This window comes from Engystomops pustulosus, chromosome 1, assembly GCF_040894005.1.
Source record: "Engystomops pustulosus chromosome 1, aEngPut4.maternal, whole genome shotgun sequence".
In the NCBI taxonomy this organism is placed as follows: Eukaryota; Metazoa; Chordata; class Amphibia; order Anura; family Leptodactylidae; genus Engystomops; species Engystomops pustulosus.
In genome coordinates this window covers 275,139,377-275,147,909 of record NC_092411.1, presented here as the reverse complement: position 1 = coordinate 275,147,909, position 8,533 = coordinate 275,139,377, and the positions used below count along the sequence as shown (strand labels likewise).

Below are 8,533 nucleotides of genomic sequence, written 5' to 3'. Positions count from 1 at the left end.
TCCCCTGGAGGCGTGGGTTCGAATCCCACTTCTGACAGCATAACTTTTCCTGGAAATGACGGCTTTATCATGGCAGCCACTGCCAAATGTGTACACCTGTAATAGACAAAAGGGTAACTTCAGTCACTCTTTTTTGCTAGACCAAACGTGTCCTTCAAACTCTCGAATCTACACACCTTGATGAATAGGATATGCAATCAATGCGTACACATAGTCTTTGTTTGCCACCTGTCTCCGATCTCAGATGATGGCTTTATGGGACTATGAAAACTTAGACTTTTAAGCCATTCCTGTCATCATTGAAAGAGTTCAACAAGACAGCGAAAAAATTATGATCAGGGGCATCACATATTTCTGTGGCCTCAAGCTTTTGGCCTCAAATCCCACATCTAAAATGCCAACTTTTCTCAAAAGTTAACTGTTTTCTTTACTCACGTTTCGAAAGGCATCCAAAAATTTCCCAAGCTGAAAGCTTCATAGTTCAGGGGTTAGAGCACTGGTCTTGTAAACCAGGGGTTGTGAGTTCAAATCTCACTGGGGCCTGCCTTATTTATCCAGGCTAACTTGACTTTCTTGCTTCTGGACAGAGTTTTCTGGGACCTTTAAGACCCAGAGTCCTCTGAAGATTCTTCTTTTCAACCCTGTGAATAGGAAGCCAAGAAGCTCCACCACAGAAGTGCTTCATCGGTGCAGGTGGATATTCTGGTGGTTTTTCTATCGTTGAGGAAAAGCATTCACCCTTGCCGTGAGTCTTTGAGCAACGAAATTTGGGATATTTAGCCCACAAAACGGGTCAGGATGGCCGAGCGGTCTAAGGCGCTGCGTTCAGGTCGCAGTCTCCCCTGGAGGCGTGGGTTCGAATCCCACTTCTGACAGCAAAACTTTTCCTGGAAATGACGGCTTTATCATGGCAGCCACTGCCAAATGTGTACACCTGTAATAGACAAAAGGGTAACTTCAGTCACTCTTTTTTGCTAGACCAAACGTGTCCTTCAAACTCTCGAATCCACACACCTTGATGAATAGGATATGCAATCAATGCGTACAAATAGTCTTTGTTTGCCACCTGTCTCCGATCTCAGAAGATGGCTTTATGGGACTATGAAAACTTAGACTTTTAAGCCATTCCTGTCATCATTGAAAGAGTTCAACAAGACAGCGATAAAATTATGATCAGGGGCATCAAATATTTCTGTGGCCTCAAGCTTTTGGCCTCAAATCCCACATCTAAAATGCCAACTTTTCTCAAAAGTTAACTGTTTTCTTTACTCATGTTTCGAAACGCATCCAAACAATTCCCAAGCAGAAGGCTTCATAGCTCAGGGGTTAGAGCACTAGTCTTGTAAACCAGGGGTCGTGAGTTCAAATCTCACTGGGGCCTACCTGATTTATCCAGGCTAACTTGACTTTCTTGCTTCTGGACAGAGTTTTCTGGGACCTTTAAGACCCAGAGTCCTCTGAAGATTCTTCTTTTCAACCCTGTGAATAGGAAGCCAAGAAGCTCCACCACAGAAGTGCTTCATCGGTGCATGTGGATATTCTTGTGGTTTTTCTATCCTTGAGGAAAAACATTCACCCTTGCCGTGAGTCTTTGAGCAACGAAATTTGGGATACTTAGCCCACAACGCGGGTCAGTATGGCCGAGCGGTCTAAGGCGTTGCGTTCAGGTCGCAGTCTCCCCTGGAAGCGTGGGTTCGAATCCCACTTCTGAAGGCAAAACTTTTCCTGGAAATGACGGCTTTATCATGGCAGCCACTGCCAAATGTGTACACATGTAATAGACAAAAGGGTAACTTCAGTCACTCTTTTTTGCTAGACCAAACGTGTCCTTCAAACTCTCGAATCCACACACCTTGATGAATAGGATATGCAATCAATGCGTACACATAGTCTTTGTTTGCCACCTGTCTCCGATCTCAGATGATGGCTTTATGGGACTATGAAAACTTAGACTTTTAGGCCATTCCTGTCATCATTGAAAGAGTTCAACAAGACAGCGATAAAATTATGATCAGGAGCATCACATATTTCTGTGGCCTCAAGCTTTTGGCCTCAAATCCCACATCTAAAATGCCAACTTTTCTCAAAAGTTAACTGTTTTCTTTACTCATGTTTCGAAACGCATCCAAACAATTCCCAAGCAGAAGGCTTCATAGCTCAGGGGTTAGAGCACTAGTCTTGTAAACCAGGGGTTGTGAGTTCAAATCTCACTGGGGCCTACCTTATTTATTAAGGCTAACTTGACTTTCTTGCTTCTGGACAGAGTTTTCTGGGACCTTTAAGACCCAGAGTCCTCTGAAGATTCTTCTTTTCAACCCTGTGAATAGGAAGCCAAGAAGCTCCACCACAGCAGTGCTTCATCGGCGCATGTGGATATTCTTGTGGTTTTTCTATCCTTGAGGAAAAACATTCACCCTTGCCGTGAGTCTTTGAGCAACGAAATTTGGGATATTTAGCCCACAACATGGGTCAGGATGGCCGAGCAGTCTAAGGCGTTGCGTTCAGGTCGCAGTCTCCCCTGGAGGCGTGGGTTCGAATCCCACTTCTGACAGCATAACTTTTCCTGGAAATGACGGCTTTATCATGGCAGCCACTGCCAAATGTGTACACCTGTAATAGACAAAAGGGTAACTTCAGTCACTCTTTTTTGCTAGACCAAACGTGTCCTTCAAACTCTCGAATCCACACACCTTGATGAATAGGATATGCAATCAATGCGTACACATAGTCTTTGTTTGCCACCTGTCTCCGATCTCAGATGATGGCTTTATGGGACTATGAAAACTTAGACTTTTAAGCCATTCCTGTCATCATTGAAAGAGTTCAACAAGACAGCGATAAAATTATGATCAGGGGCATCACATATTTCTGTGGCCTCAAGCTTTTGGTCTCAAATCCCACATCTAAAATGCCAACTTTTCTCAAAAGTTAACTGTTTTCTTTACTCACATTTCGAAACGCATCCAAACATTACCCACGCAGAAGGCTTCATAGCTCAGGGGTTAGAGCACTGGTCTTGTAAACCAGGGGTCGTGAGTTCAAAGCTCACTGGGGCCTACCTTATTTATCCAGGCTAACTTGACTTTCTTGCATTTGGACAGAGTTTTCTGGGACCTTTAAGACCCAGAGTCCTCTGAAGATTCTTCTTTTCAACCCTGTGAATAGGAAGCCAAGAAGCTCCACCACAGAAGTGCTTCATCGGTGCATGTGGATATTCTTGTGGTTTTTCTATCCTTGAGGAAAAACATTCACCCTTGCCGTGAGTCTTTGAGCAACGAAATTTGGGATACTTAGCCCACAACACGGGTCAGGATGGCCGAGCGGTCTAAGGCGCTGCGTTCAGGTTGCAGCCTCCCCTGGAGGCGTGGGTTCGAATCCCACTGCTGACAGCAAAACTATTCGTGGAAATGACGGCTTTATCATGGCAGCCACTGCCAAATGTGTACACCTGTAATAGACAAAGGGCAACTTCAGTCACTCTTTTTTGCTAGACCAAACGTGTCCTTCAAACTCTCGAATCCACACACCTTGATGAATAGGATATGCAATCAATGCGTACACATAGTCTTTGTTTGCCACCTGTCTCCGATCTCAGATGATTGCTTTATGGGACTATGAAAACTTAGACTTTTAAGCCATTCCTGTCATCATTGAAAGAGTTCAACAAGACAGCGATAAAATTATGATCAGGAGCATCACATATTTCTGTGGCCTCAAGCTTTTGGCCTCAAATCCCACATCTAAAATGCCAACTTTTCTCAAAAGTTAACTGTTTTCTTTACTCACGTTTCGAAACGTATCCAAACTTTACCCAAGCAGAAGGCTTCATAGCACAGGGGTTAGAGCACTGGTCTTGTAAACCAGCGGTTGTGAGTTCAAATCTTACTGGGCCCTAACTTATTTATCCAGGCTAACTTGACTTTCTTGCTTCGGGACAGAGTTTTCTGGGACCTTTAAGACCCAGAGTCCTCTGAAGATTCTTCTTTTCAACCCTGTGAATAGGAAACCAAGAAGCTCCACCACAGAAGTGCTTCATGGGTGCATGTGGATATTCTTGTGGTTTTTCTATCCTTGAGGAAAAACATTCACCCTTGCCGTGAGTCTTTGAGCAACGAAATTTGGGATACTCAGCTCACAACACAGGTCGGGAAGGCCGAGCGGTCTAAGGTGCTGCGTTCAGGTCACAGTCTCCTCTGGAGGCGTGGGTTCAAATCCCACTTCTGACAGCAAAACTTTTCCTGGAAATTAAGGCTTTATCATGGCAGTGGGAAATAAAAACTTTATTGCAGAACATGTGTGTGTTTTTGGTATTACATATAGCTTCATGGACATGTTCTGGGTCGCGGTGTTAATATGTAGTCACATTAGGCAAAGGGGATCAAACGTTTATCGTATCATTCAATTTTCCCCCAAAAAAATCTATCACAAAATAAAAGGCAAGAAGAGAGAAAGTGTGTTCTTAGATAGTTAGAAGGGTTAAAAACATAAATATTAGTTGATATTATTCCTTCTCAAAATATATAAAGTGAATATGTCCTCTACCTGTGAGGTGCAGCAGCTTCTGTGTGCAGCAAATTCTCCCTGCAGCCTGATGGCTAAGAATCTGGAGGGGGGGGGGCACACTTCAGGGGGCTGTATCTCTGGCTCTGTGACACATAGAACCTCACTTCTTTTTTCCTAAGAAAGCTGAGAGTCTCCTCTTTTATATGAATCTATGAATTTGTTGGGAGTGATTTTTATGTTCAATCATTTTATTGGAAAAAAGAATTTTAAGTTACAAGTCGGGGATATATAACAATCACATACAAGTTATTGTCGTCATATATATTGGATACAATTACAAATATATACGTAACTCTCCTTAGCCTTTAACAGATCAAAAGTGATGGTGAACAGCTGTTAAAGTCGCGGACTATAGCCTGGTCGTATGCTGTGGTTCAACTGTGCTCTTGTGAAAATCATGCTTTCCCAATTTAATCTGGTGTCAGAAGACAAGAATGTAAATGGGAAGAATCTGCCAATGACGTTCTAGATCGAGAAGTGTTTTCCATGAAAGTTTGTCTTGGCATTGACTTAAGGACAAGATTTATGTAACCTCACGTATGGAGCCATGTGGAGAGACAATATGAAGGTATTCAGACAATCACAATCACACTATCCACACTGGGGAAGGGGGTTAGGGCTAAAACATATAATGTAACAATAGGGGACTTTGAAGGTAATGAAAGGGGGAATGGGAAGGGAAGGGAAGGCTTCTCTGTGAATTTTATGGGGAAAATGATAGCCAGTTTATGTTGAATCATTTTATTGACAAAAGACAAAAGAAATAAACAGTGAACAATGAACAATAAACAATAAAACCGTATATAGCCATAGGAAGACATAATGTAGCACATCATAATATGTCGTACCTGACACGAAACATGTTCCCATAGGATTTCGCATAACCCATTCCAGGAACCCCCATTTTAAGGCAATTTTAAGGGAGTCGATAGGGACCATAGGGCTGCTAGGGAGCTAGGATATACCAAAAGAGAAAAACAATCTAATGCGCCCAAAAGAAAAAGAAAATCATGTTTCCCAAAGGTGCCATCCAGGTGTGACGTGATATGAGGGGAACCCAGTACTTTTACCCGTGCAAGGGATAGGGGCTCACACAGTTACCGTTAGGTAGCCATGTGAGACCCAACAATACGCCTAGTACCCGTTCCTGAGCCCGAAGTTCTCCTTTCTGGCCAAAGTAGTAACATGTTAACAATTAGAACAAGTAACAGATTTATTACACACCACGCATGACTGCACAACAGGGAAGGACGGACACATATAGGAAAGGTAAAAGATCCAGATGTACAAGAAGGCACTTGCAGTAGGATGGAAATCAGGAAAGAATAAAAGACAAACAGATAAGGAATTAGGGAGGCTGGTTGATGGGTCTAGTCCCCGAAGAGTGTCTCGTACTCCCTGGATTCCCTGAATCGTACCCAAGGCTCCCACACCCGTAGAAATCGCTCATGAGTATCCGGTGCCACCGCAGCTAGCTCTTCCATATGAAAAAGATGGGACATTTCCTTGGCCCATTCCGCAGCTGTGGGACAGCTTACCGTGCGCCAGTGGCGTGGTATCACTGCTCGGGCAGCCACCAGACAAAACCTTAATATATCCCTCTTCTGAGCTCCAATCTGCCCAGGGAGAACTGACAGCAGGGCAATCTCAGGGGATGGGTGTATTTGTTTACCAGATATTTGCCTGTACGTCTGGAATATCTGATCCCAGAATGGCTTAAGTTTCTCACAAGACCACCATGTATGTAGCATATCCCCTCCATTTTTTCCACAGCGCCAACAAACATCCAGTATAGAGGGGAAGGCTTTATGAATCACAGCCGGTACCCGGTACCACCTAGATACAACTTTGTAACCCTTTTCCTGGGCTGCACATGCTGAGGACACCTTATGAGTATACAGAAAAGATCGCTGCCAGTCGTCTTGATCTAGCGGGGTCTCCAGTTCCCTGTTCCAGTTCCTGACAAATGTAAGCTCAGAGATATCTGAGCTCTGAGAATGGAGAGAGTAGATCTGTGAAATGGCATGTGTCGGTGCCGTACTAGAGTAGAGCATCCCCTCGAACGATGTTAAGGAGTCCGTGTATGCCGCATGAGAACCTGCGCTAAGTATGAAAGATCACAACTGGGAATGCTCAAACCAGGAGACAAAAGCATTGTCTTGCCGAGGTTGAAAGTCCCCAAACGACGGTAGGGGGTGGCCTTTGAGGATGTCGTACATGCATGGGTCCTCTTGCAGTTTCCACCCCAGAAAAGACAAACTCGCCATTCCTGGGGGGAAAGCTGGGTTCCGAAATAGCGGCGTGAGTGGGCTGAACTGGCGGGACAAGACACCCTTGGAGATCATTGATCTCCACAATTTCAGTGCAACTCTTAAGAGAGTCGCCTGAGGGGGGAAATGGACATCTACTCCCACAGGAATCCACGGCAGGAGCTTAAGAAGGACCGGAGACAAGGTCTGTTCCAATCCCACCCACTGCTTGTCAACGGAGTGGTGTTTCCAGTCCAGAATTCGTAGAAGGATTGCAGCCTGATGGTACATTTTTAAGTCTGGAAGACCTGCTCCTCCCATAGCTTTTGACCTAATCAGAGTTTTCCATGCTATCCTAGTACCCCAAATAAATCGCAGCATAGAGCTGCGTAGAGTGCGGAAAAAGCTCGCCGGGGGGTTTATTGGTACACCTTGGAAAATATATAAGAACCGGGGAAGTACATCCATCTTTAAGACATTAATCCTGCCAAACCAGGATAGTTTTCTCTTGTCATACTGCTGTAGGTCCTTTACGGTACGTTCAAGGAGTGGCGTATAATTCAGTGCGTACAGTTTGGAGAGATCATAGGGGATCGATACCCCCAAGTAGCGTATGGAACTAGTTTGCCACTGGAAAGGGAAATTATCTTTAATGTGTTGTACCTCAGCCTGGGGGAGTGAAATATTTAAAATTTCAGACTTAGAATAATTGATCTTAAAATTGCTAGCTGTGCTGTATCTATTAATTTTCTGAATAAGTGAGGGAAAAGATATCCTTGGCTGGGACACGTAAAGTAGCAAGTCATCGGCATACAAAGCTGCCTTACAGTGTCGAGTGCCAACCTGAATACCATGTATGTTGGGATTCTTACGAATGGCCGTGGCCAGATGTTCCATCACAATTACATATAACAGTGGGGACAGTGGGCAGCCCTGTCTTGTACCATTCTTTATGGGAAAGGGAGTAGATAAATGACCGTTTATCCTGACCCTAGCCGTGGGGCCAGAGTACAACGCCAGGATTTTGCTCAGGAATTTCGGGCCTAGTCCAATTTGCCTCAATGCTGCCTCCATAAAGTCCCACTGCACCCGGTCGAACGCCTTTTCTGCGTCAATGGATAACAAACAAGAGGGAATTGATTGTGCCCGGGCATGGGACATGAGAAGGATCGTTTTGTTCAGGTTGTCACGGGCCTCACGCCCCTGAACGAAGCCGACCTGATCAGTATGGATCACTGACGGCAAATGAGGGGCCAGCCTCTCCGCCAGTATTTTGGAATACAATTTAATATCAACATTTATCAAGGAGATGGGTCTATAACTGGCTGGGATAGTCAAATCCTTCCCCGGTTTTGGCAAAACACTGATGTGAGCCTCCAGAGCGGACTCTGGGAGTCCGGACTCCATGGAGACAGCATTGAACACTCCGGCCAGTAGCGGAGATAAGATGTCTTTGAATTGCTTATAAAATGCTGGCGTAAAGCCATCCAGGCCCGGACTCTTTCCTGTTGGCGTGTCTTTTATAACTTCAAGCACCTCTTCCCCGTCGATATCCCATTCTAGATTATCCGCCACCCCGTCGTCTAATGTAGGCAAGCAAGTATCCTTGATATACGATTCTATTTGGGTCATGAATGAAGAAGAGTTACGGGATGGGGTATGCCCGTCTAACGCGTAGAGTGAGGAGTAAAAGGAATTAAAGCTCCCGCACATCTCATCGG

At 44.7% G+C, this 8,533-nt stretch overlaps 1 non-coding gene across 1 annotated transcript; it reads left to right on the top strand.

Annotated features, from left to right (window-relative positions):
* The first annotated feature begins 792 nt into the window (after positions 1-792).
* On the top strand, positions 793-875 carry TRNAL-CAG (transfer RNA leucine (anticodon CAG)). Its single transcript has one exon. It is a non-coding gene; the product is annotated as a tRNA-Leu (tRNA).
* The last annotated feature ends 7,658 nt before the right edge of the window (positions 876-8,533 follow it).